Raw genomic sequence first — 25,549 nt, forward strand, 5'->3', positions numbered from 1 at the left:
ATGCTGCTGTAGAGCTGAAACTGGACACCAATAGAGATATGAGGAAAAGCTAATACTGTGGCACAGATTTTGTGTTAGGGCTGAAATACAGAAATCAGCCCATTCTAAAATAGGATAAGCCAGATCTAAAACAACAGGTAGAATATGTTTAAATGTAAAGTAAGAATCTTAAAATGAGACCAATAGTTGTGCAGTATCACTTTTGTTGAATGCGTATATAACTTTTCAAATGATGCAAAATGTTTCAAAATTAATTTTGTTACTTCAGAAATACCTTAAGGCTAACCTAATTGATATCTTAAACTGTATTTTAACATTCATTTAATGCTTGTTTTATCATCTGAATCTTTGTACTTCTTCAAATTCTGCCTACCATTTCCATTTTATTAGTGGGTTTGATTTAGATTTTTGACAATGTCTTTATTTTGAAGATACAACCGTGATTGATCTAGAATGGGCATTTCCCAGTTATAGAATCTAACTAGCTAAGTTCATCAATCAATTTTTATTTGCTCTTGCCTTTGAGTAATATCTCATGATCAAGATTGTAATTTCAGATTTTTATTCATTATCTTTTATTTTTTGCTTTATATTTTGCATAAATACTAGCATGATAATTGCTTTCTTATCCCTTTTTATTGGTTTTGTTTTTATTCCTTCTGGTGTCTTGTTTCTGAAGCACCTTGTTGAAATTTGGGCAGAAAACAAGGCAAGCAAATAAAGAACTACAATAAGAAGAAACTAAAGAAAGTTTTCCTTTCAATCAAGAAGAAATACAAATTGCGGCACTGGTTGATAATGTCTACATTAGGATGTGTTTTGGTTGAAGACTGGTTGAGTGTTTTAAAACTTGAAATGCCTTGTCAGTATTATTTTTGGCTCTGTTGTCCATCCTGACATTGGTTATCATATTTATAAATAATATTTTATATGCAGGTATATTATACAAAATGAAAATGGCACCTTTTGTATTATGTGTTAAGTATCTATTGAAGCAATGTGAATGAATTTAGCTTGAAATATTAATATTAGCCTCCTCATGGATCTCACTGCCCTAGAGTCATATTTGCTCTACTAGTAGTCCATCTGCTACACTACTCCTTTTTTTTTTTGAGATGGATTTTCAATCTTATTGCCCAGGCTGGAGTGCAATGGCACGATCTCAGCTCACTGCAACCTCCGTCTCCTGGGTTCAAGCGATTCTCCTGCCTTAGCCTCCCGAGTAGCTGGGATTACAGACATGCACCACCACTCCTGGCTAATTTTGTATTTTTAGTAATACGGGGTTTCTCCATGTTGGTCAGGCTGGTCTCAAACTCCTGACCTCAGGTGATCCGCCCGCCTCGGCCTCCCAAAGTGCTGGGATTACAGGTGTGAGCCACTGCGCCCAGCCTGTTGCATTACTTTTAGAGGGGTCAATCTTCCACCCTGGTGAATCCATTGCTTTTAATCTAAAACCCTCCCATCCCTGTCTTTCTACTGCTTATAGATAAAGACCAGGCTTTACTATGAGTCTCTTGTTCATATACCTTCTACTTTGGTTCTATATTAATCTTCTGCCATTCCTTCTGGGCTGTCGTCTGTATCTCTCTTGCCCATCCATGAGAATATTCCCCTTTCTCTCCATTTTATTTGCTGGCAGTATTCAACATCTTCTATTTCTCAAAATAATCCACATTGCATTGCTTTTTTCTTGTATCATTTATGCTGTTCTATCATGAAAACCCTTTTCTCAATCTTTGCCTTCTAGCCTCAGTGGAGAAAGTCCTGCTGGTCTAATCTCAGACTCTGTGACTTGGCCTCCTGTATAAATCTCTGTCCCAGTACTTTGCAAAGCTTGGTAATATGTTTTTGTTTCTGCCTGAGACTGTAATCTATTTATGGCCAGATTTTTAAACTTAATTTTTTTATGCTTCCCCAAGACCTAGCGTGTAACAAGTGTCCCAGAATTTGAAGTAAACAAAAACTGTGTCATACTTATTTTAAACATAATTTTCTTTATACCCCTTTCACTTTAAAATATTTTACAATTTTGATTAATTAGATTGAAGGAAAGCCTCTCAAGTAGATGGTACATATTTTGGTGATAATAATTAAAAAGTTATTTTGTTTCTTTTACTAGGACCAATCAGTGTTTTGTGTGTGTGTGTGTGTGTGTGTATCCATGCAAATAGATATTTGCTGAACTCATAAGTTTATTTGAGTAACAAGAGTCAAAATGATATTGGTTAGCAAATAAAAATTCAGGATACATATTCCAAAAATGCTGTTTATGTAATTAATTTGGTGAAGTCTGTCAAAGAAATCAGCTAGTTGCTGTGGCCATGTTGACTGCTATGGTAAATTAAGTGATGCCCTAGCAAACTAAAGACAAGTGTCATGCCTTCCAAAAGGCCCAGAGAGAGCATCAGGAGAGAATAGGTCCATCCTCATGTAGCCAGGAGAATTGCAGAGTGAAATTGCTCGCAATATTACTAGTAAACCTTCAAATTTCATTTACTGGAGCAGAGATAGTTCGGATTTTAAGGAAATAACAGAAAATCATGGTCTGAAAATTCTCAAACCTGAAAGGTGATATTCCATTTCAAGCAGAAGAAGAATTTGCTCCTCAAAATAGAAATGTTGAAAGAGAAGGAAGTTGACGTTTAAAAAAAGTAGTTGTGAAATAGCAGCTGTTTCTTTTAGCTCTGATATTCAATAAAAATAAAATTTATTTTTCCTTTAATTGTATTTTATTTGCCCATCATACATGAAAGTACTTACATTATATATGAAATATTTTATATATCAGGAACAAGTGTAAAGCTTCGTGAACAATTTGGAGTGACTTATAGTTTTCTTAATTTAATTATTTTTACTTTAGTGTGCTCTACCAGCAGTTTCCACTACTATTTAAACCTTATAAACATCTTCCAGACATTGAATATGACTCTTCTGTTTGTTTAGCCTTGAATTGTATCTGTCTTAGGAATGAAAACAAGATTGGTATTTTCATAGGAAAATTTGGTAATCTTAATTGCTTGGAATGGACCATAATTCAATTTGGAACTTTTTTTCAGATATAGTTTGCCCATGTAACTATCCTGTGTTAAAAAATATGTGGAGTGGGGAGGCTGAGCAGGAGAATTGCTTGAATCCAGGAGGCAGAGTGCAGTGAGCCAAGATCACGCCACTGCACTCCAGCCTGGCGACAGAGCAAGACTCCATATCAAAAGAAAGAAAGAAAGAGAGAGAGAGAGAAGTGGAGAAAGTGCCTTAGCAAAGAGTTATAGGTATGGATTTTATAGATCTCACTGGTGTATCAAATAATATAAATATTATATGATTGGGATGGTGGAAGTTTCTTTGGTATGGACATAGAAATATACCAAGTTCCTGTTAGTCAGTGAGGAGGGACACCCAAGCTTGCCTCAGTATGGAAAGATTATAACAATAACAAACATAAGCAAAAACACCACCAGCAGCACCAAGAAAAGCTCAAAGAACTTTGTGGTTGCAATGAGGCATAAAGGATTTTACCAGAACAGTCAAGCCTTATTTTACTATTGTTAGAAGTTTTATTGCCAACCAAACTTTTTCTGTAACAGTGAAGGGCATATAATTCATAGAGCCTGAGAGGAGAAGAGTAAGTTAATTATGGAAGTGGGACTTGCAAGCTTTTCTTCAGTACTTCCATTTTATCAATGGGCAGTTGTGGCATCCACAGGTAACGTAACCCGCCAAACATGAACTTTTCAAGTAGCTAGTTAAGATTTGGATAAAAATTAGTATTAGTAATTATAAGGCCAGTATTTTTTTTTATACTTTAAGCTCTAGGGTACATGTGCACAACGTGCAGGTTTGTTACATATGTATACGTGTGCCATGTTGGTGTGCTGCACTCATTAACTCGTCATTTACATAAGGCCAGTATTTTATTAATGAAACTTTTCTTGTCTGAGTGTAATTGCTCTGTTTTTGTTCTTCTTACTGCATTTAAAGTTTAATTTGTTGTGTCTCTGTGTCTTGTCTTGTATTAGACCCCTTTGCATTATTTCTTAATTCCTGAAAGTTAAAGGTACTAATTTACCATCAAGTGAGATGGAGTACTCTCTCACTTCAAGTAATTTTTTTTTCTAATGACAGATACCCTTTCTGGCTCTCCTGAATTGCCCTATTCTGTCTCATGGTACAATCACATTCTGCCACACAAACATTCATTCAATAGAACATGTCACATAGTCCTGGAGCAAAAGATACAAGCTAAAAAACAAGTTTCATGCTTAGATTATGTCTAAGATTAGAATATAGAATATCTGTATTTCAGTAGGATATATATATGGCTATATTTTGTTTTATAATTTTGTTTAAAGATGATTATTTGTTCTAATTTACACCTAGAAAAACTTTGTTTAAAACAAAAATGAAAGAATCCAATGGGCTTTTCCAGGTTATATTTGCTTTCATCTGGGATTCTTTTAAAGACTTAAATAATCGAAGATGTAGAGGGGGGCAAAACAAGTTTGTTTTGTACCTGTTATATTCTAGTAAGTTTTTGCTTCTCAATTTCTATTCCCACCACTCCCAAAGAAATTGGGGCTCTTTGGCTCCATCCATTCTTATTAATATTAAGGTCTCTGGTAAAATTTGCTTGTATACTTAGATGAAAGAGGTTTTTATTGTTGTTGTTTTATAATTTCAACTTCGCTTTTAAATTCAGTGAGTACACGTACAGGTTTGTTACATAGGTATGTTGCGTGATGCTGAGGTTTGGAATACAAATGATCCCATCACCCAAGTAGTGAGCATAGTACCCACTAGGTAGTTTTTAGCTCTTCCTCCCTTCCCTCCCTCCACCTCTCGTAGTCTCCAGTTTCTGTTATTGCCATCTGGATGTCCATGAGTTCCCAATGTTTAGCTGCTACTTAATAAGGGAGAATACACAGTATTTGGTTTTCTGTTCCTATATTAATTCACTTAGGATAATGGCTTCCAGCTGCATCTAAGTTGCTGCAAACGACGATTTCATTCTTTTTTATGGCAGTGTAGTATTCCATGGTGCATATGTACCACATTTTCTTTATCCGTCCACTGTTGATTGTCACCTAGGTTGACCCCACTCTTTGCTATTGTGAATAGTGCTGTGATGAACATATGAGTGCATGTGTCTTTTTGGTTAGAGCTATTTCTTTTAGATCTATGCCCAGCAATGGGATTCACTGGGTTGAATGGTAGTTCTGTTTTACGTTCTTTGAGAAATCTCCAAACTGCTTCCACAGTAGCTGAACTAATTTACATTCCTACTAACAGTGTATAAGCAATGAAAGAATTTTTGAACATATAGCTGAAGGTTATTCTCAGCCTCAGCCTGTGATTTCTGTACCTTCCTGTTTCCTCCTCCCTCATATCAGAATCAAAGTGATCTTCCTGGTTCTCCATCAGTAAAAAAGCCTGGTTATCCCTTTGTGATAATTTTCGATTGGATTAATACCTTTCACTTTAAATAAGTATTACCCACTTTTTAAATGTCTTACCTGCAGAGAAATGTATAATTTTTACATCTTTGCTAATATGATAGAGGAAAGTAATATTTAATTTACTTATTTTTAATTATTAGTGAATTTGAGTTATTACCTTTTCTGTTATTTATAATTTATTTATATACTTATTCTTTTTTTTTCAGTGGCTCTATTCTCCTTTCTGGTTTAGAATGTTCCTTTATTTAAAAAAAAATTAAAGGGTCTTGATTTTTTAAATATCTATTAGTTGCAACTGCTTTCCTAAGATTTTGGTTACTTTTTAATTTTGTTTTATGTGTTTTGAAACATAAGTATGTTTTGAAATATTTTTATTAAAGCGAACCGATATTTTCTCAATATCTTTTGAAACTTAGAAAGTCTTTTTAAAACCTAGAAATAGGAAAAAATATTTTTCTGTATTTTTATGTCTTAATTTAACTGTTAATACTATAGTCCACAAGGATTTTTTTGACCAATACTTCAGCACTTTTATTGAATCGTTCTCCCCCTTTCTCACTTTTTTTGTGAACTCATTTTTATCTTGTATTCTTGTGCCACGAATTTAAATCTTTAGGCTACCTTTCAGGTTGTTTTGCATTAACATTTTTATCTCTATGGAATAAAGTTGATGTTTCTTGTTTAATGAGATTTAAGCATTGGAACATGTTAGGGTGGTGGTGTTGGATTTAACTTGGCATGATTCTAGAAATTACTGTAGACAAGAGGCTGTGTATGTTACTTATGTTAAGCCAGACCTAATAATATAATCTGTGTGATTGAGAAATGATGCATGAATAACCACCTCCATTTACAAGGGGTGCCTTTATGTGTGTATGTATGTATATGTATATTTTATTAATCCTTCTAATAGACCATCGGATGACTTATTTTTATTTCCTCTTTTCAGGATAAAGAAACTGAGACCCCAAGATGTAAAGTAACATGATAACCTCACATAGCTAATGACGATAAGGTCATGATTTAAACTCAGATCTGGCCAAAGTCCATCTTTTTTTTTTTTTTTGAGATGGAGTCTGGCTCTGTCGCCCAGGCTGGAGTGCAGTGGCACAATCTCGGCTCAATACAACCTCCTTCTCCCAGGTTCAAGCGATTCTCCTGCTTCAGCCTCATGAGTAGCTGGGACTACAGGTGTGTGCCACCATGCCCAGCTAATTTTTGTACTTTTAGTAGAGATAGGGTTTCACTATGTTGGCCAGGCTGGTCTCAAACTCAATATTTATATACTAATTGGTTACCTGGAATGATTTAAGAGGATAGTTTAATCTGCTCTGAAGAGATACACTTCATAAACATAGTTTGTGTTTGTGTACGTGTGGGGGAGTTCACATGTGAAGGTTTATAAAAAGACATCATTTGAAATTTTAATTTTTGTTATGCGTTTGCCCACCATGAAATATTTTGTTCTGTTTTCCTCTTTAACTCAAGGCAAACAGTTTTGCTTCCGTATAATATAGGACTTTTTCCTCCTTGAATCACTCTGCCCTTTGTTGATACATTGGTATGTCTTTGGTAACAATTCTGCTGTACTTCATTTTGTTTTATAGCCCTGCCCTAGAACATTTAAAATTAAATTACACCTTATAGTTGATAAGCAGGTTGTTCTTCTATTATTTGGAATATTATGCATCAGTATTTGTATTGTCTCAAAAGTCTTAAATAGGTTATTCATATTCCTCATTTTCCAATCATATTTATTTTCCTGCTTTAATGTAAAGATGATTATTACTGCACATTATATGGTTGAAACATAATTCAGTTATGGTTTTATATATTCCTCAGGTGAATATTTTCTTTTTCTCCATGTAAAATACATTTTTCTGAAGAGCTCTGTCTTTCTACTTCTCTCTATATCAATTTTAACTTCATCAGTAAATTAATGTATCATTATTCCCAGTAGTAGTTTAGCTTACTAACCTTGAAATTTATATCTGTGTTTATTGTCAGAGGCTTTTTGGCAAATTGATCTTGACAATAATAGAGAAAGAAAGCATGGTGACCTAGGACACAACATTCTACTGAAGTAATTCGCAGTTCTTTGAATGTGTAGAGTTTTTTTGTTGTTGTTTATTTGTTTTAAATGAGCCAAGATACAATGCATATAGTCTTTTGAGTTATTCATTAATACCTCACATGTAATTATTTTAAATTATTTTTGATAGAAACAGACAATTTAGAATGCTTTTTTTTCTTTAGCTATTACAATATAAAGTTGATTGGTACAGCTTGTAAAGCACAATGTGAGTTTAAAATATGTCTCCTGAAACCATGCGTTCTTAACTTGGGGAGCTGGTTTTGTGGTCAGCTTGAAGCTGTTCCCGTAGTGTATGTTCCGTCTAGTTAAAAGGAAATGTGATATTTGTGCTAACATGATTTCATTGTTAATAGTCCAAACTACTACTATAAATTGTAGAGGTAGAGAATCAATTTTAAAATTTTGGTTATATTTTAATAAAATATTTTTTGTGACACATATGTTTCTGTTTATTAGCTGTGTATTGCCAGTGGTATTAATTGATGGTATTAGAGCATACCTGAGATCAAATACTGGTTTAGAAATACCATAAGGCATGTAGAACACACAGATGGCCAATTGTACATTGGCCTCCTGTAAGGCCACTCATTTCTTAAATTTAGGGCAGTTCAACAAACAGGCTGACGTAGGATGACCTTTCAGACAGCCCACCCACCCAGCCAGGAGCCATACATGCTATCACTCCCCTCTGTGTTTCCCTCCACCCCTCCCGCTTCCCTTCCTGGTTACCCTCTTCCTTTCTTGATCCCTCTTCTTCCCGGCTCCCTCCTTTCTTTCCTAGTTTTTATTTTTCTTTTTTATCTTGTTCATAAATGTCAGTTGCATCTCAGCAAGTTTCTGTTATACCAAATTGTTAACTGATTTTTAAAAAAATTTCAACTTTTCCTTATCTTCTGTCTTCTGTCTGTTGCCCAATTATGTTAGAAAACTCTTTTTTTTGTGCATTTTGAAGAAAATCTTTCCAGTTGTAACAGAAACAGTAAATGCCTGGAAGCAAGAAAAACATGTGTTATAAAATGTAAAACTGCAATTAGCGTCTTTCACAATTTCCCTAAAGTCATTTACCCTCTCATTTTATAATTAATGGTAACTTTGTCAGCATGTCGTGGATATTTGTATATATGATAATAGTTTCCGCCGGGCACGATGGCTCATGTCTCTAATCTCAGCACTTTGGGAGGCTGAGGTGGGCGGATCACGAAGTCAGGAGTTCGAGACCAGCCTGGCCAACATGGTGAAACTTCGTCTCTACTAAAAATACAAAAACTAGCTGGGCGTGGTGGTAGGTGCCTGTAATCCCAGCTACTCGGGAGGCTGAGGCAGGAGTATCCTTTGAACCCGGGAGGAGGAGGTTGCAGTGAGCTGAGATTGCACCATTGCACCAAAGTTTTAATAGTCAGAAGGTAGGGCCGGGCGCGATGGCTCACACCTGTAATCCTAGCACTTTGGGAGACCGAGGCGGGTGGATCATGAGGTCAGGAGTACGAGACCAGCCTGGGCAACAGGGCGAGACTCCATTTCAAAAAAAGAAAAAAGTTTTATTTAATCCTTATAATAATTCTATGTGATGGCTATTATTATCCCTATTTTAAAGGTAAGGAAATGGAAATTCAGGAAGGTTAAATGACAATACTTAACGATTATGTAGGTTGGAAAGTAAGGGAGATAAGAAATCAAATACCTTCTGATTTTTTTTTTTTTTTTGAGATGGAGTCTTGCCCTGTCCCCCAGGCTGGAGTGCAATGGTGTGGTGATCTTGGCTCACTGCAACCTCCGTCTCCCAGGTTCAAGAGGTTCTCCTGCCTCGGCCTCCTGAGTAGCTGGGATTACAGGTGCACCACCACACCTGGCTAATTTTTTGTATCTTTAGTAGAGATTGTGTTTCACCATGTTGGCCAGGCTGGTCTCCTACTCCTGACTTCATGATCCACCCGCCTCAGCCTCCCAAAGTGCTGGCATTACAGGCGGGAGCCACTACGCCCAGCCCTGCCTTCCGATTCTTAGAACTTTACAGTATAGTATATGACTCTCTTTTAAAATAAGTAATTTTACTTTCCTACTCCTATACATGTCTAAAAGTTTGAGAAGTAGCGTAGCAATTCATAAGGCTTTCAGATTTACCAGGTGTCCAAACCAGAAAGCAGCAACTCTATTCCTACAAGGAAGACAAGAGTCTGTTGATATTTACAAATATTAATTAATTAATTAATTTTAATATATTATTCTCATGTCATTTTATATTTTTCTCACTTTTGTAACTCTACCAGGGTTTCTTTATACAACAACAGCAACAATACTTAATGAAAACATGTTCTTCCAAATAAATCCATGCTATACTCTGGAATGTTTTTTGAGGCAGGTCAGATTTTCAAGCTTTCTGATTTTAGTTAGACTCTAATAGACTTTTTCGTTAGTAATATCACACTATGATGGGATGAATTTTTAGAACACATCATTATAAAAATAGATGTTTTAAGTTATTTGTATATAGTTATTCTGTTAGCTTTTTACCTTTGCCTTGCTCTGCTTTTCAGGAACTCTATTAGGAATTACGTGAGACAGAAAATGATATTCAAAACAAATTCTATTTTTAATGTAGTTAGAAGAACCTTTTTTCAAGATTTGGCATAGAAGAAATAAAAGCTCTCAAAAAATAACCTTTAGAAATCATCTGTTGACTTTTTCGTGACTGTTCTAGTCCCATTATTTGTAAGATATAATTTAAGGTTCTTATAAATTATAACTCCTGTTGTAAAATGTTTTGCATTTTAAAAGCATTTTAAAACCTATTGCTTCTTTTCACCTTGCTCCTTCAAATGCTTTTAAACAAGAATATGCATTTTATACACAGAAAAATCAAGATGAAGTTAAGGGTGGGTGAAGATCCCAGAGTGAAAAGTCAAGTGTTTTGACTTGCCAGAATAGTTCTAAAGCTTGGTTATCTTAATTGCAATATATGAAAATGTAAAGAAATAAATACCTAATATGTTAACCCATACCAAACTCTATAGAAATAATCGGTGGTAGGTACAAGTCATTTAAGAAAAAAATTATGAGAGTGTTATTTAATATTAAGAAAATTTTATAAATTTAATTTAGTTGTTTTTGAAAACTGAGAAAAGAATTTAATATGATTATAGTGGCAGAACACCTGTATTGAGCTTGTGCAGTTATGTGGGAGTTTAGTTTGAGAGCCAATGAATTATCACATAAAAATTATTAATCAATATATAGGGTGGCAGTAATATTTTCCTGACTATTTTAATAAGCTGTGTTGGTATGTCAGTAAAGAGTTTATAAGGAATACAGGCCAGCTTAAGTAAACTATTGAATATCTGTCTCATACTGTATGGGGAAAAGTGATGACAGCGTGACTATGTAGAGTTATATAAACTATGTAAAAAGTCATAAAAATGTGAGTGGAGTGAATTTGTCAACTCGATTTTCTTTTCCCTTAACCACTCTACTTTCTACTTTCCTTCTCTCTCCATCTGTAATGCTATGCAGTAACTTCAGTTTTATGCTTCCATCCATGGCAGATATCATCAAGCAATCTAACATTTATTCTTATTGAGGTTCCAGTAAGTCTTGAGTCCAAGCTGCCACTACTACAGGGGGTTATCCACAAGGAAGGTGCAGATTGTTACTACTCACCTCATTCCGTAAGCAGAAGCAAATTCCGTATAGATGAAGGACTTAACTATGGCAGCCAATACTTTAAAATATTTAGAAAATAAATATTTTTATTTCTTTACCAAGACCAGAAATAGAGCAAATAATAAAGAAAAAAATTAATCAATTCAGCAACATTAAAATGAAAAATCAAAACTGTGTTCATCAAAGGACACAAAAAAGAATAAGAAAGACCCAAAATTGGTTTAGTATATAGAATTTATTAGAGATACCATGAATCAGTAAGAAAAGTAAATTTGGTAAATATAAAAATAGGAATTTCAAAAAGAGAAAATCCAAATAGTGAATAAACATATGAAACATGCTGAACCTCATTAACAGTTAAAGAACAAAATTAAAACTAGAGTGATGAGGGTTGGGCACAGTGGTTCATGCTTATAATCCCAGTGCTTTGGAAGGCTGAGACAGAAGGATCCCTTGAGCCCCGGAGTTGACGGTTGCAGTGAACTATGATCACTCCACTGCACTGTAGCCTAATTGACAGAATGAGACTCTCTGTCTCTGTTAGAAAAAAAAAGAGTGATGTATCATTTCATTTCATACCTACCATGTTGGTAAAAATATAAAAGTCTGAAAATAACAAATATTGGTGTGGATGTGAAGCAACAAGAACTCTCATTCACTGCTAATGGCGATGCAAATTGGTACAGCTGTATTGATAAATTGAAACCGAACATAAACATATTTTTCCGCAGCAATTCTACCCCTAGGTATATATCCTATAGAGATTTTTGCTTGTATGCCTCAGGAAATAGGTATGCAATTTTTTAATAGTAGTAGTATACATAGTAGGGAAACAAACAAATGAAACAAATCTGGAAACAACCCAAGAGAGAACAGAACTGATAAGTTGGAAAATATTTTATACAGTGGAATTAACATAACAATAAAAATGAATGCGCCCCAGCTACATTCATGAGCCTGCAGAATCCCCAAAACACAATTTTGGATGAAAAAAGCAAGTCACAAAAAATACATACAACATGATTCTCATTAAAATGATGTAGAGTTTCTTCTTCCTATCTCAGTAAGTTGAAGTTGGCTTTATGGAAGTGAGAAAATTTGATATTTAAGACACAGTTAAGGAGTATGTGGCAGGTTCGAACACCAGTTTTCAGGATACGCTTATTTTCTACTTTAATGGTTTATCTGAGGCGCGCTTCATAGTTTGATAAGTGGTTAAAATGGTGGGCTCTGAATTTAGAGATCCGGAGTTCTGAGCCTGCCTCCACCATCTAGTAACTGTGTGAACTGTAACAAACTAGTTAACTTCTCTGGGCCTCAGTGTCCTCATTTGTAAAGAAGGATCTTTCACTGAAGAGGAGTTCCTCTTTCAGTGTGGAGAATGATGAACTAAAGTTGAGAATCTAGCCAAAAGATGGCATAGTACAACCAAGTGAGACCAAATGAGAACATGAACTTAAGACAGGGGCAGAGGATTGCAAGACAAAGGAAACTTGAAAGATGTAAAAAGAGCATAAACCAAACAGATTTGGGGGACACAGAGAAGGAATAGCAACAGAACATCTCATGTTGTCTGACTTGGCTAATTGGCTAAATGCTGGTATGATTTATAAAAATAGAAGACATAGGACGGGCCCGTTTCAGGGTAAAGATGGGTACTTTACATTTCCTTGTGTAAGTACAATAATCTCAAACCCCTCAAATTAATCTCATCTTTCATATTGCTGTTATTCTGTACCTGCCACTGTGTCATTCCTGGAAGCTATTTCCATCCATTCCAGTGCATGGTTATTAATTGATGTGTGTTTTCTTATTACTGCTGGAATAGGTCCTTGCTTACCCTGAAGTTACACCCTTCTGGTTTAGTGAAACTTCATCCTCAGTTATCCAGTATTTTGGAACCATAACTCTTTAACAGCTTCATCATCTAGAGCCTGATTTTGGTTCTCCGTTCCCTCCTTTTGGTGTTCAGTGTCTTTTGCTCTCATAGTTGTCCTACTTCATTAAAAGAGAAATTTCGGTAGTATTGCACTTCAAAGGAAATGGACCTGGGAGTCTCTGCTCCTTGGAAATTGCTTGGCCATATGAAAATTTGTTAGTTCTTCCCTTAGACTAGCTCTTTAAAACCAGGGTAGTATTGGAAGATCCTTGCTAGGCAACCAGGAAATCTGTTACCCTTTAATCCAGAGCAATGTTGTATCTTTATGTCTTATGATAAGAAGACCACTCAGGTGTTCAGTAATAGCTAAGAAAGATTTGTTTCAGGGTGAGTTTTGGTGTCCAAAAGGATCAAAATAGGTTGACAGATTCTCTCTCCTATTAGAAAGTGTTAGGGTCACTCCCATGAGGCATCGGGCCGTGGATATCAGCTTCATTTTTCATATGCTGGATATGTGCCTTATATTATTTAGGAATTGCATTTGGATGGAAGTAAAGAAACTGTAAATAATTGTAGAAAAAACTAGAAGTTTATTTCTTTTTTTGTCAAAAGCCTTTAATTTATATCAGTTGCTTTTTAATCCATACCTGATTTTGTTAACAAATTTGTTTTTTGTTTGTGTGTTTTATTAAACTTTTATTTTAGATTCGGGAGTACATGTGAAGGTTGGTTACACAGGTAAACTTGTGTCACCTTGGTTTGTTGTACAGATTATTTCATCCCCCAGAGATTAAGCCCAGTACCTAATAGTTATTTTTTCTGCTCCTCTCCCTCCTCCCACCCTCCACCCTCAGGTAGACCCCACTGTCTGTTGTTTCCTTCTATCATTTAGCTCCCGCTTATAAGTGAGAATATACAGTATTTGGTTTTCTGTCCCTGTGTTAGTTTGCTAAGAATAGTAGCCAGAGGTAGGCAATCAGGGATTATGAGACTGTTCCACAGAGCTCAGGGACCTAGTATCTCTCTCTTTTTTCTGCTCCGCCAGCCTAGCCTGTGGCTTCCATCTTCGGTGACACATATGGTTCATTGTGGCTGCTATCGCTCTAGCTGTCATGTCTAATTTCTAGGCAGCAGGAAAGAAGTGGCTGTGAGTGACAGACATATCCATATACCTCCTAGGCAAGTACCTTCCTTAAGCAGCAATTCAAAATGTTCCCCCTCTGGTTACATTTTATTAGCCAGCTTTTAATTAAATGGCTACCTCATGATCTTTTAGCTGGCTATATTACTACTCTAAAAAACCAGGAATCTGTTGCCAAGGAAAAAGAAAAGATGGGGTTGGGTGCAGTGGCTCACGCCTGTAATCCCAGTACTTTGAGAAGCTGAGGTGGGTGGATCGCCTGAGGTTGGGAGTTCAAGACCAGTCTGGCCAACATGGTGAAACCCTATCTCTACTAAAAATACAAAAATTAGGTGGGTGTGGTGGCACGCACCTGTCATCTCAACTACTTGGGAGACTAGGGAAGGAGAATCTCTTGAACCCTGGAGGCTGAGGTTGCAGTGAGCCAAGATCCCACCACTGCACTCCAGCCTGGGCAACAGCAAGACTCTGTGTCAAAAAAAAAAAAAAAAAAAAAAAAAACCAACAAAAAAAAGAAAGAAAGAAAAAGAAAAGATGAATATTAGGTGATAACTAGCCTGTCTTGCCTCATTTGTTCTACTTAAGATATTGATGGAACTATTTTATAGATAAGTGGGAAAAATGGACATTGCTCTTTAATCATAAATACAATGTGCAGATTCCCTGTTTTGAGATGTCCCATTTGAAATTCATTAGCCATTTAAAAATAAGTTTTGCCCTTTTTTTCCTTAACACATTAAGTTAAAATGCAGAGTTTCATACAATGGTTTCAATACCTATTTCCCTGAATATCTTAGACAATTAAGGAACTGAGGGATCAACTAACAAGGTTTCTGTCTAGATGTACAAGCATGTTTAGAACCTTATGTCTGTCAGAAGGAAGGTGTGTTTTTTAGTCAGAACCAGAAAGTGAGGCAGTATACAGTTTGTGAATTATTATTTCAATATGTTGTAATGTAATTAATGAAAGAGAAATTGATTCTTGATATATTTGAATGATTGATTTCTAATCTTAAGCATTTGTACTTAACCTTTGTGTACTTTGATATAAATGTACCTATGCTGCTGCTTATTAATACTGATTTTGAATTAATATTGGTATAGAGACAGTTATTTTTAATGTTTTCCAGCTGTGTAAATATACGTATTGCATAAACAAACTAAAATTAATCACAGAATTTACTGTGCTAGCAGCATTTACAACTTCATTGTGGACTCATGTTTTAAACATCTGTCCTTCATTTACTATATCTTAAATAGACTTTTATAACACAAGCAGAATTAGAAGTATTTACACAAAGATGATAAAATACAATAGTACTGAGAAGAAGAAACAAAATTTTGGAGAAGAGTTTCTTCATAATTAACACAGTTTGGGTTAGTAATTCTCGCTCCCTGAGAAACAAATAGGTGCCTATCCAAAATAAGGAAGAAATAATTTTTAAGAGAGTTCCTGAGAGACTAAACTTTTTAATACTTTAAAAAATGTTGAAAGCAAAATTTTTAAAGGGGCAATTTATGTTTTTTTAATGTTTTGTCTTATGTTAAAAATTATATAACTTTCTCATTAAATAACTAGTTTTTCAAATGAAAAAAAAAACATTATGTGCCCTTTAGTTAGGAGGCTGTACAAAGTAGAGACACAGATTTAGTAAATATGACTTTCAAAAGTTATTTGTCCCACAAACAGTGACTATATATCTGTCTAATTTGATTATGTAAAAGTTCTGGAATTTTATTTTTATGGTTAATTTTTTAGTTTGAGCCCTGCAAGACTAGTTCCTGATGTATTTTCTTCAACTGATGTTATTTTAGATAAAATTATTTTTATCTGATTTTCCATTGAGAAATCATGGACATTTGCTTCCTTGGCTGACTTACAGGTACAGGTCAGTACTAAAGGACCCACATGAATAGGCCTTACATATGAGACAGCTCACCCCATGCAGAGATGCCTCCCCAGGCTAGCTATTTGTACTCTGGAAAAGGCATGAGAAAACAGGTCCTAAGACTGCTCAGTTTCTCAGGATTTATACACTCATTGTTTTCTGTATACATGGGAGCAAACAGTGTCATTAAAGATGATTTAAAAAATTAGAAAACATAAACTTTCGGAATAGCACTACTGATACATGGAGTAGAAGAAAACAGCAATGGTAAAGAAGTGATGGATTAGAAAAGACATAATTGTTTGAAGTCATCAACCCACATTGAAGTCTAGATGTCTGTTTCACTTGTTATATAGTTGATATTTTATTATACTACTTATTATATATTTGCTTTATGTACATATGTATGTATCACTTTACCTAATTAGATTGTAGTCGTTTTGTGGAAACTACTGTCTTTTACTTTCAGGTTTTCCTGTAGCATCTAACATCACATGAGACACTTTGTCATCTTAAAATAAAGATGTTTATTACCCTAAAGCTAGATCCAAGTGGCACATTTGCTTAGTAGTGGTTTCTTGATACAGTGTTTTAAGGATTCGGGGCTAGGTCTGTGTCATTAGGGAAAATACAGTTTTACATTTAGTCAGGGAGCCTGTTTTGTTTATTACCGTTTATCTGGTGCTTAGAGTGGTTGTCTGACAGGTTTAAGTCCTAAATAATTGTTAAAAGAATGAATAAATGATTCTATAATAGTTGAGACAGCTAATAAGTACTGAACATATTTGCCGTTGTGTTAACTAAATCAACTGTAAAATCTTTTCTAATTCTAAATTCTGCTGTTAATATAAATATTTGTTGATTCAGCAAATATATCAGCATCCAAATTCAGAAGTTAGACTATCTTATATTTCATAGAATCCACCGAAGAATTGTAGATTCAAAGATATTAAGAATAATTAATAAAAGCAGTCTTTTCTAGGGTTTAACTACCATTATTTAAGAAACAATGAAAAAAGCCTGACCTGTTTAATTCGATGAATCAATTTCAATTTTGTTATGTCAAACTCCAACTAATATTAAATTAATTAATTGTGTAGAATTTTTCTTTGGTTTATATTGTAGCTTATACAGAGTGAAAGGCCACTAACCTGGCTGTGAAATAAGGCTTGGGCATGATTGCATTCTCTGTTTTATGTAGGGTAAGATGATGCAGAGACCTTTTATCTGACTTTATCATTATAATATCGGAATTCTAAAAGGGAACCTAATCTTCCTTTAATATCATCTGTTATATGTAAAGTGGATCCTTAGAAATTAAGTGATTAGATTCGTAGATTTTTACTATGAGGGTTAATTTACTACCAAGGTCCTGATTTCAAGATTCGGACCTTTTTGAGATGTCGTTATTTCCCAGTGACTAGTGGTTTAAAACACTCTGCTAAGAACGAAATGGTTCTGTACTTCACAGAATGTCATCTAGCAGGGCTATTGGGTGGAGTGGGAGTGTGGCTGTCCCTCCGTCCCAGAGGGTTCTATGATGCATGGGAAGAGGCAGCCAGAACAGTGGCTTGCAGGTGTGGTCCATGGACCCTTGGGAGGGGGTGTCTCTAAGAACCTTTAGGGCCTTTGTGAATTCAAAACTATTTTCATAAGAACACTAACATGTTATTTGCCCTTGCTCAGTGCTGACATTTGCTTCTGTGGTTTAGAAGCAGAGGCAGGTAAAATTGCTGCCACCTCAGCACCCATAAGCATACAGGGTGTGCTGTATGCTGTTGTGATCTTCACTGACACAAACAAAAGAAAGAAAAGAAAAATGATCATTTAACTGAAAAATGTTCTCGACAAAGTAGTAAAAATTTTCAATCGTGTGAAATCTCATGCCTTTTTAATGTTCTTTGTGATGAAATAGAAATATCCTTGGTCCTGCTGCATACTGAAGGACAATGATTTTACTCAAGGAGTTGTTGCAGAACTAGTTCATTTATTTAACAGAACTTCTTTTTTTGATTGTTGTTGCCCAGTCTGGACTGCAGTGGTGCTGTCATAGCTCAGTATAGCTCCAACTCCTGGTCTCAAGGGATCTTCCTGCCTCAGTCTCCCAAGTAGCTGTGACTACAGGTGCACACCACCACACCAGACTCATTTTTTAATTTTTTTATAGAGATAGAGTCTCACTGTGTTGCCCAGGCTAGTCTCCAGCTCCTGACCTCGGGAGATCCTTTCACCTCTGCCTTCCAAAAGTGCTGGAATTACAGGCGTGAATCACCATGCCTAGCCTGGAACATCATTTTTTTTTTTTTTTTTTTTTGAGACAGAGTCTCACTCTTGTCACCAGACTGGAGTGCAGTGGCACGGTCTCGTCTCACTGCAACCTCTGCTCTCAGGTTCAAGCGATTCTCCTGCCTCAGCCTCCCGAATAGCTGGGACTACAGGCACATGCCACCACGCCCAGCTCATTTTTGTATTTTTAGTGGAGACGGGGTTTCACCATGTTGGCCAGTATGGTCTTGATCTCTTGACTGTATGATCCGCCCGCCTTGGCTTCCCAAAGTGTTGGGATTACAGGCGTGAGCCACTGCGCCGGCTGGAACATCATTTTAAATTGAAAATATGACAGACAGACAAACTAACAATTCAGACTTAGGTATTGAGTAGACGTTTTTGTCAAAATGAGTGAAGTGAACATATTACTTCAAGGCAGATAATTGATAGTGTTTGTGATGGTGATAAAATTTGAACTTTCAAGTAAAAACTGCAATTTTGAAAAACTTTGTAACTGCCACAGTGACCTTGAGAGCGTCCAAATATTTAAAATCCTTTTTGATGACATTGGTCCAGATATTACAGGTGTTATTTTTGTTGTTGTTGTTATTTCATTAGGAAATGTGTTACCATTTGAAAGTTCTGCGTAACTCAGTGGGCTGATATTTTTCAAATGATCAGTGATCAACACATGATGTTACAAAATTATGCATGGATGAGAGATTCATTCAAAGTAGAAGATAATAGAATAGATTGTAATGTCATCGTACAGATGTTTTATTCATATGATTCAAATCTACGTTGCAACTACACTTTTGAGAAACTACCACTTCTTGAATTTGGGAGTAGTATTAAGGAAGAATATTCATAATATCTAAAAAGGATGTTAAAATATTGCAGGTATTTTGAATGTATGCAATTATTTATAGATTGTAGAGATAAGAGAAAAGAATGGCAAGAGAAGGAGAAAGATGGAAGGCTTTAACGAAGTATTTGCGAAGTGTTTTCCACATCTACTCCTGACTTTTGCAGGGTCCAGGGCAAGAGTACAAATGGAGAACTGCAGACCATATGTCAAGATATTTAAAAGTTATACATTTAGCTAACATGCTATTAAATAAAAATATATTTATCCCCTTTCCCTGACAAATATACCATCTTACCCACAATATATGTAACTATATAAAGCAACAGTTTATACCAAGTAACTGTGGGTAGTGCAACTTCAATGTGATTGTCATTTTTCATTAAGGACTATGATTTATTATAGGGAGACACAGCAGCATTGGTCAGGCAAGAGAAGAGTAGGGAGAAAAGATTTATTGTTATTTTATTTGCTCCTTCAGTTTCTTTTTCCATAGGGAAAACATTCACTTTGTTTTTCCTTCTATGAGTGGGGGTCTTTCCTCCCCACAAAGACTCAGCTGTTTATCCACTGTGTACTCTTTCCTTAACCCCACTCTTCAGATTTCTCAGAAGATGCCCAAGTGAGGAATTTGCAAGGTTTCTTTTCATTCTTCAGCAAGCCACGCAAGCAGCTCCCTTTCCTGTCAATATTGTTCTTTTCAATTTCTCAAACGAACTGAAGTTGGAAGGCCAGGTTCCAGTGTATAATTCGTGTATTTGTGTGAATTCTGTGCTGAACTACTGCTGCCTTGGGAAAGGTTATCTGACTTTGATCCCATAGCCACTACTCTGTTCTTTCCACCTGTCTTCTTACTGCATCACAAGGGACTTTTTTGCATGTATGTGGCCTCCACATGTTCATATCTAAAGGCAATGTTAGTGTGGGCCATATGGGGCCTGTGTTAGAATCACCATGTGTGTTTCTTAAACATTCAGTTCTTGGGCTTCACCCCAGTGTGCCACAAAGTTAGATGTTAAGAGTGTTGTCAGTCACAGATAATGTTTGAGGTGTTTCCTAGACAGGTGAATCTTGGCACTTAGCATCAGTATTTCAGTATTTCATCAGTATTTCAGTGTTGCCCTAAAAACTTTCCTTCAAACCTGTTATCTGGTTTAATTCTGTCAGCAACTCTGAGATTGTTATTCCCATTTTTCAATGTGTATATTGTACTGCCACTGGGAAATTTGGGTCTTGAAATGGCCTTGGTATATATCTTTTTCTAATGCAAAGAGTCTACATTTTATTCTTCAGGATTTGTAGATAGTGTTGTTAGAGAACACCTGCTCTATAGTTGTGGAGACTCTAGAGAGATGAGATGCTTTTATGTCAACATCAAAAAGAAAATACTGTTGTGAAATGGGTAAACAAATACGGAAGGTTTCTGTGGGCAAAATTCCTCTCTAAAGTTTGAGGAAAATACTATCTTTTCACGCTTGATCCTAGCCAAAAGGCTGAGAAGCGATAATACTATCTTTTCAATAAAATCAGTTCACATTAAGTAAAGCAAATTTTAATGTATAGGTTAAACTGGAATATTTAGTGATGAAATATAAAATAATTATTAAAGAATGCATGCTAATCATTTTATGTACATGCAACAGTGTTATAAAATTCACATTTTAATTTGCTGATAATTTGCATTTTATAATACTGTTCTTAAAAGAAGTAATTTTAGGTATCCAGAATAATGTTGCTGTCTACAGAGAAGTTTTGGATTGAGTTGGGAATTGTATGGAAATACCTATATTGTTTTTGGAAAGTTTTTTTAAGAATGAATAAATTGAAAGCTGATTAATAATATTTCTAGAAAACAAATAATGAAGCCATTTACTCTACTTGCTTTTTAAAAAGTTAATATTGCTCTAGCCCATAAAGTGCTATTTAATAGCTAGGGGGATGTTAGTTACCATTAACCACACAGTACTCTAGTTGTTTCCCTGAGTTAATATTAACTACCACAGATCTGTAATTTATAATGTGAAAGCATTTTAGTCACTGGATTACCTGGATTTTTAAGTATTTTGGATCCCTGTGAAATACTGAGTGTCCACTTGTTTATGGAATTATATGAGCTTTTTGTGCAGTTATTTTTGGAATTATTATTTCACACAACTGAAATGTCTTCCTAATGATAAATAACTACTATTTTTCAAAACTGACAAACAAACCAGCCTAGGATTCAATTTTGGGTTGCATAAACAAATCAACCTAGTGTGGTTAAGAATTGGAACCTGAACTGGAAGAGTTAATCTTCAAGTTCAGCTTGAGCTGTGTTTACTGATCCTTTTCTGCTTCTTCTTGCTAATTGGCACCTCGGACTTCATACTAATTAATGGGATAGCAAGGGGCAGGTGGCGCCAATCTATTTTGATAATCCTTGTCAGCGATGTCTGTGTAATCTTTTTGTTTAATTATAATGAATGTGCAATTGGGGTGCATGAACTTTCAACAGTTTTTTTTCACTGGAAGTTCACTGGTCAAGGAAAGTTTTGCAACTATTGAATACTGCTTCATATTGCATACAAAGCCACTTGTTTTACCACTGTAGTTGTAGTAATTCACACAAATGGAAGTTGCTAATGGAAATAACCTATGCTTCTTTAAAACTAGACAAATATAACTTTATCCAGAGAACTGAAAAACATTTGCCTCCTTTAACTGTGCCCAGCGTCCCCATTTTTGGAGTGAGGGTAACAAATTTTGTTTAAATAGGGACATTTAATTTTAAGAGTACTTAATGGATGAAAATATTAGAATAATGTTTTCTCTGGAAAGAAGAGGCTAGGCAGGAAGTCAAAATAAATGGAACTGCTTTACTTAAGAATTTGCAAGGTTTAGCTGTGAAATGACTAGATAAATGATATTGTTGGAAAGTAAAGTTACCTACTAGAGAATGCATATTTTGTTCATTTCCATTATAGAGAAACTGTTATGTTTTTAAATATAAAGGTGGGTTTAGGTAAAATCAGTTCACCATATTAGTAGTTTTGAAGTTTGGGGACTGGTCTTAAAATTGTGATCCATGCAATGCATTATGTATTTGTGGAAAGTGGGAGAAAGGAAGGGAGGAAAAAGTCAAAAAACACCTCCTTGGCTGTTAATACCTTGAAACTTAGTGGAAAGGAAATAACACCCAATTTATAAGGACTCCAATGTAAACAAACAGGAGCTATGATAGGAAATAGCACTAGGGCCAATTTATAAGACTTGGTCCATGTTAATTTTTCAGATAAAACTTCCTGTACTTACTCCTGTTTAAGCTAGACCAAAATAAAAATAAATCTTCCTCAAGTGGTGAAAGGAAACATTTTAATTGGGGTATATTTTTGGAAAATCAGAAATAGTTACTGCCAATATTGGTACCTTGATAAAATTTAAAATTATTATTGAAGAGAATAGTATAAATTTATACAAGCTTGGGTGTTATGCACCTTATAGTTTATTATATAATAATAAAGTTTGATTATATTTGTACCTTGCCAGAGAATCTTGATTTATCTTAATTTAAGTTTGCAATTAAAATGAAAACCCATTGCCTTAAATCTGCAGTTCTCAACCCAGAGACAATTTTGTCTCCCAGGGGACATTTGGCAATGTCTGGAGACATTTTTTATTTTTACTACTAGGTAGGGATGCCACCGGGATCTAATGAGTAGAAGTCAAGGATGCTGCTAAACATCTTACACTACAAGGACAGTCGCCTACAAAAAAGAATTATCAACTGGGTGCAGTGGCTTACACCTGTAATCCCAGCATTTTGGGAGGCCGAGGCGGGCAGATCACGAGGTCAAAAGATCGAGACCATCCTGGCCAACATGGTGAAATCCCGTCTCTACTAAAAATACAAAAAATTAGCTGGGCGTGGTGGTGCACGCCTGTAGTCCCAAGTACTCAGGAGGCTGAGGCAGGAGAATTGCTTGAACCTGGGAGGCAGAGGTTGCAGTGAGCCGAGATTGTGCCACTACACTCCAACCTGGTGACAGAACAAGACTCCATCTCAAAAAAAAAAAAAAAAAAAAAAAAAAGAGTTATCTAGCCCCAAAATGTTAATGTTAATATTGCTGGGATTGAGAAACTTGCCCTACGTAAATGGTACCATCTACTGGTGAAACACTATCTAATTTATTTTTATTTTGTTATTAGTTTTGAGACATGATACTGCCTGTTGCCTAGGCTAGAGTACAGTGGCACGATCGTTACTCACTGCAGCCTCCAACTCCAGCCTTGAACTGCAGCCTGGGCTCAGGCAATCCTCCTGCCTCAGCCTCCTGAGTAGCTAGGATTACAGGCACACTCCACCATAACCAGCTAATGTTTTTAATTTTATTTTTGTAGAGATGAGGTCTTGCTTTGTTGCCCAGGCTGATCTCAAACTCCTGGCCTCAAGTGATCCTCCTGCCTTGCCTCCCAAATTGCTGGGATTACAGGCATAAGCCACCATGTCTGGCTATCTTATTTATGATCACTGGATTGCAAAGATGCTTGAGACTTTATGAAGAAGATACGCTGAAAGAAATAGTCATATATGGGCATGCAAGTATTGAGTTGTATGGGATTAAGTAACAAATAGCATATTCCTAATTTTTAATTTTTTCCCTAGGTCTAAAATATAATGGGAAATAGCAGTTAAAATTCTTTGTAGCTTTTTCTTTCAGTTCCTACCATATTTATATTCAACATGGAAGAAAGTACAGTACTTACTTGGCATAGAAAGAATGCAGTGCAAATGCAGTGATTGTCTTATTCCATACTGTTGTGTTTATGAATTCTTGCATCATTTGCATGGTATGGAGTAGCTATAAGTTAGAGATTTTAAAGAAGATTTTTAACCTAGCAGATTATTCAGGCTTTGGTTCATCTGATTTAATAAAATTTAAACCTGGTGTTAATTTATTATGAAATCAATAGCATTATACCAAATTAAATTTATTATTTAATTTAGCTGCTTATTTTTCTTTCATGATGTTAATACAGCTAAATAAATGCTGATTAGGATATTCCTTTTTTTTTTTTTGGCATTTTGGTATTTCTCATTGGTCTACCAAAATTCACTAAGTCAGTTCTTATTGGCTTCCTTATGTAATAGGGCAGAAATGCTGTGCAAAATGTTAAGTTGTGTAATATTTTATACATATAAAATATGCATATAAGTCATATGTGAGATATGGAGCATAAAAAATGTTTCTGAACCCACTGCTGTATTTCAGAAATTTAAAATGAACACTATTAATGCTGCTTGGAGATTGGTGGAAATAGTTACAGACATACGTTTGTTCTTTTGAACTGGTCTATTCTCATGTATTGGCAAAGCATGTTCTATCTAAAGAGCTTAGCTCAAAATTAATAGGAACTTATGCGAGCAGTGGGAAAGGTTTCTCTTACATATGTGTTACCTCAAAATAGCTTGCTAAATAGATGAAAAATAACTATTTAAAAAACTTCCATTTTTTTTACAATTTCTATTTTGGGAGAAAAGAAATAGGACAGGCGCAGTGGCTAGCAGAGCTGCAGGAAGACTCGTTAGATGGCGAGAGGCTTTGTCCGCAGAAACAAGAAGGCTCCTTCAGCTTTGTGACTGTGGTATATTTTATAAGGAAACCTGTGTCTAAAAATAGATGCTGAATGAAACTTCTTTTTACACCACCATATGGTTTTTAAAGGCCCACTTTGTTTTATTGGAAAGAAAATATGAAAACTCCCCATTTAGAAACAAGTTTTAGCAGTGGCTGTTCGAAAATATCTTTTTGTGCACTGTTGCTAGGTAAGTGTTCCAAATCAGATGTGTTTTCTGACCACATTGAATAATTCAAGTAACTACCCTAAACAATCAACATTTCTCAAATTCTGTTAGTGTGCGCTTCTTTTTGAATGATAGTAGAAATCATTTATAATCATTTGGCATGGTCAGCTTTTTTTCTCTGAATTTTGGCAGATGTTTGATATTTGAAACAAAATATGAAATGCAAGGAAATTTTATTGATGTTCTAGGTGTGACCTTTGCTATTTATATTTATATATTCTTTTAAAAATTCATGTGCTATGCCTATTTCTGAGCTTTAATGTTGTGTTCTACGGCAGGAAAATATTTTTATTTTTATTATGTTTAGAAGTGTGTGTACCCATAGAGTTCCTTTCTGTGGCATCAATGCAATTTCTGAAATTTGAGCTTATAAAAAGACTATGGGGGGGGGGAGGAGCCAAGATGGCCGAATAGGAACAGCTCCGGTCTACAGCTCCCAGCGCGAGCGACGCAGAAG

At 35.4% G+C, this 25,549-nt stretch overlaps 1 protein-coding gene across 8 annotated transcripts in view; it reads left to right on the plus strand.

Annotated features, from left to right (window-relative positions):
* Positions 1-25,549, plus strand: part of BMPR1B (bone morphogenetic protein receptor type 1B) — a 399,677-nt gene that overhangs the window by 236,705 nt on the left and 137,423 nt on the right. The gene's annotated exons all lie outside the window — the stretch shown is intronic.

The sequence above is a fragment of the Pongo pygmaeus genome, chromosome 3, assembly GCF_028885625.2.
Source record: "Pongo pygmaeus isolate AG05252 chromosome 3, NHGRI_mPonPyg2-v2.0_pri, whole genome shotgun sequence".
Classification (NCBI taxonomy): domain Eukaryota; kingdom Metazoa; phylum Chordata; class Mammalia; order Primates; family Hominidae; genus Pongo; species Pongo pygmaeus.